The sequence below is a fragment of the Eubalaena glacialis genome, chromosome 8 (genome assembly GCF_028564815.1).
Source record: "Eubalaena glacialis isolate mEubGla1 chromosome 8, mEubGla1.1.hap2.+ XY, whole genome shotgun sequence".
Classification (NCBI taxonomy): domain Eukaryota; kingdom Metazoa; phylum Chordata; class Mammalia; order Artiodactyla; family Balaenidae; genus Eubalaena; species Eubalaena glacialis.
In genome coordinates this window covers 97,075,932-97,088,140 of record NC_083723.1, presented here as the reverse complement: position 1 = coordinate 97,088,140, position 12,209 = coordinate 97,075,932, and positions in this window count along the sequence as shown.

The following is a 12,209-nucleotide window of genomic DNA, read 5'->3' as shown; positions in this document are numbered from 1 at the left end:
TTTGGAGTTCCAATAGCATTTTCCTCCTTGGCAAATTAATGTATAGTGTGTGCTTATATTGATGGTTGAAGAACAAAACAAAGGTAAGTGAAGTGTTTTACAGAATGAACAATATCATAAATAATTAGACTCCAATAACAACTTTTATTTCATTCATATGTATACTTTCCTTAATTAGAATAAATATATCTGTAACTTAAGATATAATATCTTTTAAAATTCTGGTAATACTGATAAGGCAACTTCAAGGATACAGAATGAAGGATTTTGCCTTTATATAAGGATTTTTCCAATTGCGTTCTCTGAGTACTATACCAAAATGTTATTGAAAGTTCTTAGTTTACAAAAATCTCACATTGAGTTGTATGTCTCTGGTGTCATAGCATTCCAGGTATCTGATTTTTAAATTTTCTTTTTATGAAACAAGTTAGTAGAGGTTCTTAAGCTGGGCATGTTAAAATACCCAAATGAAATGAGATGCAGTGTGATATCATGAAGGAACCTGGGCTTTGGTGCTGGATGGATACATCCCTAAGCTCAGCCACTGACATGCTTCGTGATACGTTCTCAAGCCCTTGATACGTTGTGTCTGTTTCCTAATAGTAAATTTTAGTTTATTGACTAGGGAAGAAAACTAGTATAGAGGAAATTGAGCATTGAATAAACTCATAGTTATTTATAAACACTGGAAAAAGCAGAAGGCAAATTTTGTAAACCTTCTATATAAGACCAATCACATCATGTAATTTTTTTTAGGATAATTAAATGTTAGAAAAAATGAGAAATCTTAGTGTTGCAAGCAATGGCCATATGCTATAATTTATATAAATAAGCTGAATCTGAGAATGGTATGTTTACTCAATACTTAAAAGTTTACAAAGTTAGTGACTTCTAAGACTTACAGGTATTTAAATATTTTTGCAATTTTTTTGTAGGTTTTCATCTTTGCTTTTTAATGGATTCTTATACTGCTAAAATTTTTAATTAGTACAGGTGAGATTCATTAAGCAGTTAGGTGGCTTAATTTCTTCTTTCCTTTTTTTCTTTGAAAAAATGTCAGAAGAACAAAGATGTACTTGAAAGGGATTCAAATTTGACGAAAAATAGGATAAAGATATTTTCAAAAGCTCAATGAGGTTTCAGGGACTAGGGTATCAAAATGGCTTATGTTTAATGTTTTACATGTATATATATGTTTATAAGATATATAGGTAAATGTTTTTATATGTGTATATGTAGTTTGCTTCTATTTTAATTTGCCTTTTAATATCTCAATTAACTCATTTGAATATTTAATTTCAACAATTGAAAATGAGTTCTTCCTTAATCCTAAACAAAGTGAGTGTGTTCTCCATGTCTCTTAATACCACTTGAACCCTTCACCCAAAAAAGTGTCTTTTTGCCAAAGATCCATCCTCAACCTTGCTTCTCACGTTTGTAATATCTCTTTATTTTCAAACCTTTGTCACACCCATGTCAGAGCTCAGAAAAATAAAAGGCCCTGCAATTAGCAGGACCCATCCATAGAAGCAAGCCATCTGCAGACCTCCTTTGAGGTCTGTCTTTGGAATCTCACCCCACCGCGAACAATGACTTCTCCCCAAAGTGACTTTTCCTTCTTTTGAATACATACAACACTTCACTCAAGGTAAAATTTCTTATTGGTTCTTAAGAGCATACAATTTATCCAAATCCATACATAATAATCACCTGGTTTTACCATATGTACTGCATTTTAATATTTTATTTTAAGGATCCCTTTAAAGTACACTTAATTTTTAGTTATTTACCAAATATTAATACAGATAACATTAGTCTCAACTTTAAAAGGAGAACAGTAGAAATTATGCTCTGTAAATGTAAATTTCAAAGATGGAAAACATGAAATTTTAAACGACAACATACTTTCATTTTTAAGTGTGGAGAATTATACAGCTTTTGAACTCTTGGGGGGAAGGGACTCTCCATTCCCAAAATTGTAGATCTCCATACATAGATGGTATGACACTATAGAAGCAACTTTTCTTATGTTCCCTATATGAGAATTGGAACTGCTCTGTAGATAAATTAATTTTACTTTCTTTTCTTTTCTTTAAAAACTAATAATTGCTGAAGAGAAAAACACATTCATTGCCACCATTTAGGATGCATTGTAAAAAATGGGATATAAAATATTAATATGCTGGCCAATTTCTATATTTTGTATATTCAGATTATTTTAGATGGGGAAAATACACATTTTAAAACTCTATATATTTCTGGTGATTAAGTTTTATTTGGGAAAAAAACAAGTTTGTATATCTCCTCTTGACAATTATACAATTAATTGAAGTCACTTGCTGCTTGTCCAAAAGAAGAAAATACAAGTGGGAGAGCCAACAAGTAAGTGATTTATCTGTTAGATGTGCTCTCAGTATATGATAAATATACCTACCATATATTTTAAATCAAATAAATTGCATATACTTGACGTTGAAATCCATTTCTGTTTGACCAACTCATTGCAAGGGGACATACACACTCTAAGTTTCATTGCAAATCAATGTGTGACATTACTAATATCCACAGTCTTTCTATGAATTGCCAGGCTTTCTACATATCCTATATTTTCAAATGCTTCAATAAATCAGATGGTTACAAATCTGAGGAGTTAGACAATACCTGTCTCTTTGTGATATAGAAATACAGGGAAATAGAAGATTCCTTCTTCTGGAAAGCATGTTATATCTTATACTTTCAGAAAAATGGTTTCAGTGAATTTTTCATACATTTTTTCTATAATTCAGAAGACATAGTTTACTGTTATATCCAAATTATGATAATTTCTTTTGTTTGATGCTACACAGGTACTTCATTAAAATGTTTATTTATCCTCCTCTAAATTGGTAATTTGATTTTTTTTTAGACAAGTGTTCTTGAAACATATTGATTTTCTTTTAAAATAAAAGTAATTATTCTTAAAAAATTTCAAATCCATGTTTAAAAAGAGGCAGCTTATGTGGTAAATAGAGGAAATCATAAAATATAGATTTTAAAGTTAGAAGGTCATTCTTTTAATAACAAAGACATAACCTTTTAGATACTGCTTGACAAAAAGAAGGAGTGAAAGAATTACAGCATATTTAAGTATAACCCTCAAATCTGTGTAGCAAAACTGCTTGTTTGATTTCTCCTTATCCCTGCAAGTTTTGCTGAGAGACTTAATGACTTATAGTAGACTATAGAATACTTGAGAACTTAATTAATTAATATCCTTAATATGTTGGTTAGGGATTAGATACAATTAAATCAGTGAATTCAAATGACAACACTTGATAGGTAGTTACAAATTAGTGTGATTTAACAGTGTTTTAAATGTTAGAAAATGTCTGAATTATGTGGCATAATTTTTGTTTCCTAGAGAAACAATAGAAAGAAGCATATCCATGGAATTTCATAAAATTGAGAACTTCAATATCCTAATACAAATATTAATATTATTTTTAAAGTTTTGAAGGGGACTTAAAACATTTCTTATGTTCTTTTATGCCAAAACTAAAATAATAGGGACATTATTTATGTAGTATGACTTGCTCCCTTCAAAGCTGATTATCCAAGCTTTTTCTTGCCCACACAAGGTAGATTATTTTCCTTCATACAATATAATATTTTTCATTTATTTTTCCATATTTTTCTTAAAGCAACATTTAATTTAATAAAAGAAATAGGCACTTTTTTGCCTTTAACTGTTCAGACTGAGAAAGCAGTAATATACACATTTACATAGGGCATTTGATTCCAAGTGCTTTAAGTGCTATGTTTATAAGTTTTTTTTCAGGACATTTCTGTTACTTCTCATAATTTTTTTTCTTTTGGCATTCTCTATAAATTCACAATTATTTCTAAAACTTCAAATTCAAGTGCACCTTTTTTTGACCTCTATCTACCCCTTTGCTCTCTTACCTTGATCCTCTCTTCCTTCAGGAACAATGGGTTGGTTGTCATTCGTTATGTACCTCGGGCTATTTCTTCCTTCTGTGTCCTCGCACATGGCTGTGAAATGGCTTTACATGCCCTCCGCACCTGACTGGCTTCCAGTCAGTGTAGTCAGACTGAGCTCAAGTGTCACCACTGTAAGAAGGCTTCCCTGATCCCAGACTTGAGTTAGATGAACCCCACCACCATAATGCACCCACTTTTGCTCCCATGGTAAGAATACTTAGTAATGTGAGCAACACATGTCTTCCACCAGACTGTGAGCTCCTTGAGGGTAAGGGCTGTGGAGTAATTATATATGTAGTCCCAAAGTTGAGACCTCATTACACTCAGTAATAATTTAAGAAATCAAATAGATAACTGGGTAGCTGCATGGCTGGATGAATTGATGAATAAATGCACAAACAACCTTGTGTTGGTTGATTATACTTCACCCATCATCTTAGTAGAGTGGTACAAAGAGCCATTTTAAGTAGTTTTGTTATTGTTGTCATTTTCTGAAAATCTGCAGTGTATAATTTAAAGTAACTCTTTTGATTCAGCTTACATATTGTAGGGAAAAGCCACTATAGTTCATTCATATGAGAATCATCAGTTTTTCTGACATTGCACATCACTTGGATAAATCTGAACTCATTTTCAGCTGCCAGATGTATTATGCTAACAGATAGTATTTACTGCCACAGATCATGATTGCTATAGAGAAAGACCAGCAGTTTTGATGAATAGAATCTGTTGGTTGAAGCTATGTGCTTAATGTTTATAGGTGTATGTTTAGGTCCAATTGGTAGGCAGAGAAGATACGTTTGTGTTTTAATATCATTACATTGAATGATTCTCAGAGTTCCACATTTGTTTGAAAATAACTGATACTTCTGAATTTCTTCCAGGCATTGTACATATTTAGAATGCTATTTCTTTTTTCTTTAAGGAAAGCAGTGTGAATACATATCATCCTTCTTTCTGAAGCAAACAAACAAAAAAGCTGTCTTAGTTCACCCCATGCATGGACTTAATACAGTTTCCAACAATAAAATATATGTTGGTTATTGTTTTGCACTGTTGTAGCAGCCTCATTAGTTTTATTACACAGCTTGAAATGCTTTCATGCCAAATTTAAAATGTAGGTTATTCAAAGGATTAAGGTTGTTAGTTCAGCTTGAAGAAATTTCAAGCTTACCCATATGAAGAATTTAATTTCCTTATCATTCTACTGCAAACCATTTTTCATAATGGTTATAATTATATATGCTATCCTTTTGAAAGCACTTATAGTTAAATTCATAAAAACATATACCTTGTGTGTCCACTAGATAATGGAACTTTTAAGATAGTCATTGTCTGTGACTGATAAAGTACTTGAAAGTTTCAATGCCATGGATCAGTATTTTCCCAGAGTGTTTCACAGAGCACTAATTTACTTGGCTGTTAATGTGTGATATTTAAGTAATTCAATGATCAAATACATTTTGGAAACACTGAATTAAACTATTATGTGAGTTTCATTAATGCAGATGTTCTCAAAGTCTGTTATGTACAATAACTAAGAGCATCAATGAGAGTGAAAGTATTTGACACTCCTTAGTCCCCAATTTACTTCTCAGCCCTATTCAACATCATCAGACTCCTCTTTATTTTCACAATTCAAGTTTTTATTTGATTGTGAAGAAGCAATGCATTTACAAACATCAAAATGTATAATCAAGTATAAAGTGAAAATCTTCCTTCAACCAACTCCATATCCTATCCATTCTCTCTGCGCAGATATTCAGTGTCAGTAGTGTCTAGTTTATCCTTCCACAATTTCTGTATGCATAGACTAGTATTTACATACATTGTTTGTCCTATTTTACACATATTAGCATAGCAATACACAGATTAGAATATGTAAACACATTGCCCTTTTACTTAATAGAATATCCTGGAGATCTTTCCACAACAATACATAAATAGCTTTCTTGTTTTTTTGTTTTGTTATGTTTTGTTTGTACAGCTGGATAAGAGTCTGTTCTATAGATATAACGTAATTGATTTAATCTATTTCTAGAGTTGGATATTAAGCTGTTTCCAAAATATCACTACTACAGACAACACATTACTTTGCAGCTGTGCTGATATATCTGAGTGATGACTTCACCAAAATGAAGTCACCTAGTAAAAAAGTACTGCAGTTATAATTTTGATAGATATTGTCAAATTGCCACCCATTGGTTACATCAAACACATGACAATAGTAACACGGTCTGACCAGCAGAAGGTGGTGCCAGTTTTTTTGTTTTTATCCAATCTGATAGGAAATACTACCTCAGTGTTATTTTAATATATATTTTTCTTAATCTGAGCATAGTTGAGTATCTTATCTTTACACTGGTTTAAGAGTCTCTTGTATTCCCTGATCTGTCTTTTTATATGCTTTGCCCATTCTTCTATTAGATTAATGTTGATCTTTTTCTTATAACTTGATGGACACATTTTTTTTAAAAAAACATCTTTATTGGAGTATAATTGCTTTACAATGGTGTGTTAGTTTCTGCTTTATAACAAAGTGAATCAGCTATACATATACATATATCCCCATATCTCCTCCTTCTTGAGTCTCCCTCCCACCCCTCTAGGTGGTCACAAAATAGGGAGATTTGTAACTCATATCATAGAGAAATATATACATATATATATAGAAAGAGAGAGAGAGAGTTTTAAATTTAACCAAAGTTATTTAATATATTCAGATTATTATATTTAAAAAGTAGGGTTTTCCTCTATAATTGTCTTCCAATTTTCTCATTTCTTATGGTTTATGGTAGTTTCTCTTTTAGAATTTTATGTGGTAACTAATATAATTAATACAGTTATAATTTTGGTCATAATTATTGTATAATTGCATTATAATGATAGTAACTAAATTTAATTAATTATATCTTTATTATAAGATAATTATATTACTGTTATAATAATATATCTTATTAGTATTATATTAATATGTAATTAGTATATATAATATTATTAGTATAATTAGTATATTAGTATACTAGCTCTTCAACTTCTTTGTAGGATCATCTTTCCTTACCTAGACAGTAACTATTAGAGTTCTTCTGGGTTTGTTTTTGAGCCTCTTTCTCTCTTCAATACATATTTCTCTCCCTGGGCGTTAACAACCTTTGGATTTAAATGAGGGAGCACCAACAAGTTTATAACTTCAAGTCAGTATTCTCATGAATTTTTCAGACATGTAGAGGATGTTTCGATATAACCAAAACTGATCTCAAAATTTCCATGCATAAGTATGGTGGACAGACTCTAGGGTGGCCCCCTGATCTCTGCTTTCTTGTTTTCATGCCCTTTTGTGATTTTCTCCCCTTTGGTGTGTTTGAGACTTTGTTCTAACCAACGGAATGCAAGAAAAATGACAGAATGTATATGATCATGTATGTGTGTTTAGGTTATGTAAGATGCAGCATCTGTTTTGTGAGGAAACTGTCTTTCCTTGCTGCCTTTCAGGAAGCAAGCAGCAATTTTGGAAAGGGCCACATGGTAAGGAACTGAGCTTGACCTTCAACTGGCAGTCAATAAGAAACCGTGGCCCTCAGTCTTACAAATCAACAGAAGCAATGCTTGCCAACAGCCACCGAGCTTGGAAACAGGTGGTTTCACAGTTGAGCCTTGAATAATGCTGCAGCCGCAGCTAACGCTTTGATTGGAACTTTGTGAGACCTTAAAATAGAAGACCCAGCTACACTGTTACCAGATTATTGACACACAAAACTAATAATAAAAAATGTGAGTTGAGAAATGTGTCTTGTTTTAAGGTACAAAGTTTATATGATAGATAAATTATGCAATAGGTGCAGCAATAGATGACCATTATGTCACGTATTTGTCCAGATCTCCTATTCCAATGAACATGCCCTTTCCTAACAATTATGCGAACCAGAGACCTAACGTTCATCCTTGTGATTCTCTTCTTGCCTCTCTCTGTATTTAATCTATCCTCTAAGTATCTCATATATCTATTTCATCTCTATCACTAATAGCCTGGGTCAACCTCAGAACATTTGTGATCTTGATCTCAATCTTCAAACTGGTCTATTCAAGATAGCTCTAGTTTAGCTCCAATCTTTTATTTTCACCCAGGATATTCTTGACACATGTATGGTCATTTCATGCCTCTTTCAAATATTTGTTGAGTAGCTCTCTTTCTTTACTAAGAGCAAAACCTTTAATTGCTTAAAGGCTTTGTAAAAGCCTGATCTTCATCACTCCTACAGTCTGGGGTGCTTTCTTTCCCTCTGCGATCTGGGTCTGCTTTAAGTTTGTCTTACAGTGTCATTCTGCCTTCTGCCACTGTGCATTTGCTCATACTTTCTATTCACTAGATATATCTTCCCTCCTGCTTTTCCTACTTAAATACTATGCAAACATTTAATCTCATTTAAATTGTCACTTCCTCACGAAAGCCTTGGTTGAATGCCCAGTCTAATAGGAACCTCAGAATATCAAGTACATTTTGTCTGTATGATATTTTATGACTGCTATTTTAAATACCTATTTGCATGATTATTAATGCTGTCTCCTTGATAAAACATATTAATTGACTCCTCAGGGCAGTCTTAGTTCACACTATAAAACTATTATATAAATGTACATTGAATAAATGAAGTGTGCAAATTTCCAAATGAATTTAATCATGAAACATTCATTTTCAAATGAAATAGCTTGCAAGACCAGAGTTCTGACAAATCTATTTTGAGAAATATTGCATAGAGTAATAAAGCTGAAAGGAAACTTTGAAGCTGAGTTCAATCCCTTCATTGAGCAGAAAATAGACCCTGATACTCAGAGAAGTGAAGTATCTTGGCCTAATTCATGAAGACATAGATATTGACCTGTTCTAGGCTGAAACTAGAATAGGGATCTGTTGGCTCTTAATCTAGTTTTATTTCTGTGATGTTATGGAATTAAAAATATACTTCTGTAACTTTTTGTCTGTGTCTTTTAAGTGTTAGGCTTTTTCACACATAATGTAACTGTCTGTTTTATGAATTAAGGAGAAAGTAGGTGAAGCCTCTGTGATCATAATTTTTTTTTTAAATTTAAGATAGTTGAAGAGTTAGATACATTACAAAAATATTTATTACATGAAAGAATCTTCATTTAGATGCACATGCAGAATGAAAAGCAAATTATTTTTACAGACATAAAAGGAACTTTTTTCCCCATGGAAGCCTGCCTTTCTATCTTAATCATCACTGCTACTTTGTACAAAGAGTAGAAAATCAATTCATTTTTCCTGTTTTTACCTTGCAGAGTGATGGATGAGTCATGGTTACTGGAGACTCCCATGAAATCTGTAGAAGCAAAGTCAAAAAACACTCTTAACAAATCCCCGTGCAGCGCAGGAGATATTTTGTAGCATGTAGTTGGAAGAAATTTCAGGTTTCTAAGTTATTTACATTATTAATTTGAGTTTCCTAAAGCCAAACTTGTTTAATTAAATATAGAAGTTATCTTTAATCTTATGGAAAATTGTTGAGTAGCTGTGTGAAAATCACTGGCCCTAACGACAGCTCAGGATCATTAGATAATTGTGTTATCCGTTGTTTCCACTTGGCTGTGCTGACATGTTCCGAGTTCTGGAAACAAACTGGGCATGTTTTCATCAATCTCATTTGACTTATGCAAAGTTCATTATGGATATAGGAGCAGATGGGCTGCCTATAACATCCAGAGATATCTGACATTCTGGCTATCTCTAATTTCATTATGTGTAATTGTTTTAGTTGAAAGGAGGAGAAATCATACACACAAATATAGACATATTTATAAATATATAATACATTTACACATACATATTTATATACATCACATATAAATGATAATATGCAGTAGTCACCACTTTCTCCTGAGTTTTTGCTAAAATATTTATTTTACTCATGAATATTACAATTACTTCAGGTTTAAGTATTTTAAGTAAAATGCCTGCAAGAACCTCATTGCTATATCCCAAAGAATATGAATGGTAGACACAGGCTGTAGTAAGTGGGGATATGTGGTCAATATTCATTGAGAATTTTTGGAATATAATGGTTACCTTGAAACTGGGCCTTGAAAGTGAGTTGTGTATAATAAGACAATCAAAAACATCATTACTGGCATCAAATAATGGATACTTTTTTTGAAATTATGAAATTTATGGTGAAATGGGAATTATTGAATAATACGCTGCATTACTAAAAATCTTTCACATGGGACTTCCCTGGTGGTCCAGTGGTTGGGACTCCACGCTCCCAATGCAGCGGGCCCAGATTCGATCCCTGGTCAAGGAACTAGATCCCGCATGCTGCAACTAAGAGCCCGCATGCTGCAACTAAGAGCCCACATGCCGCAACTAAAAGATCCCACATGCTGGAATTAAGACCTGGTGCAGCCAAATAAATAAATATTTTTAAAAATCTTGCATGTGAATGCCAGAATTTTCTGGAGGAAGCAGGTATCTTTGTTTTCTGTCCTCTTTGGCCAGTGAGGTTTCTCTCAGAAAAGTATAAAATATTTTTTATGCACTATTGCATTGTATTAGGGTATTTTAAAGTTTTGCCCAGTTTGTATGGTCATGATGGTATGAGCGGTAATCCTATAGCCTTTATTTAAATTTTTTCTGAATATTTTTGTGTGATTGAAGGAGTAACTTACATTGAAATTGCTTAATTACAAAACGCTTCAAAGCATTGCTACCTACCTATGAATTTCAATAAGGTTTCTCCCAGTTGTAAAAAGAAACCATTGGTTTAGCCCACATGGTTTCAGTGGTAAATTCTCCCAAGTATTTAAGGAAGATATTATATCAATTCTTTACAGTTTCTTCCAGAAAACAGAAGTGGTGGGAATACTTCCTAACATATTCTATGAAACCAACATTACCCTAATACCAAAACCAGACTAAGACATTAAAAGAAAGAAAACTACAGACCAACATTTCTCGTGAACATAGATACAAAAGTTCTCAAAAAATATTAGCAAATCAAACCCAACAATGTATAAATGAATTATACACCATGACCACAGGGCATTTATTAGAGATGTACAAGGCTGGTATAGCATTCAAAAATCAATTAAGGTAATCCATCACATCAATAGGCTAAAGATGAAAAAAATCACATAATCAAATCAATAGGCAGAAAAGGTATTTGATAAAATCACACACCCATTCGTGACAAAATCAGCAAACTAGGAATAGAAGGGAACTTCCTCAGTTTGATAAAGAAATCTACAAAAAATCTAGTTAACCTCATACTAAATAGTGTGAAACCAGATTGTTTTCTGCCAAGATCAGGAACCAGCAAATATGTTCCTTCTCATCACTCCTTTTTAGCATCTTAGTGCAAGTCCTAGCTAATGCAACAAGGCAAGCAAAGGAAGTAAGAAGTATACAGACTGGAAAAGAAAAAAATAGAACTGTTTTTATTTGCAGTTGAAAGGATTGTCTAAATACAAAATCCTCAAGAGTCAACAAAAAAAATTCTGTGACTAAAACGTGATTATAGCAGAGTAGCAGGATACAAGGTTAATATACAAAAGTCAATTGTTTTCCTATATATCAACAGTAAAAACTGGAGGTTGAAATTAAAAGCACAACACCACATACATTAACACTAAAAATGACTTACATATATTCTAACAAAATATGCGTAGGATCTATATGAAGAAAACAACAAAATTCTGATGAAAGAAATCAAAGAACTAAATAAGTAGAGAGATGTTCCATGTTCATGGATAGTGAGACAATATTGACAAGATGTTCATTTTTCTATAGATTCAATTTAATTCAGTTGATCTACATAGATTCATGCAGTTCTAATGAAAATCTTATTTTGTGGATATCAACAACTGATGGTAAAGTTTATATGGAGAGTTAAAAGACCCAGAATAGCCAGCACAATATTAAAGGAGAAGAAAAAAGTTGGAGTAGTGACACTACCTGACTTCAAGTCTTACTATAAAAACTACAGTAATTAAGACAGTGTGGTATTGGCAAAAGAACAGACAAATCAGTTGAACAGAAGATAGAGTCCAAAAACATACCCACACAATTATAGTCAACTGATCTTTGAGAAAGGGGTAAAGGCAATACAATGTAAGAAAGGCAGTCCTTTCAACAGATGGTTCTGGAACAACTAGATATCCACATGCAATAAAATGAATCTAGACACAGATCTTACACCCTTCACAAAAATTAACTC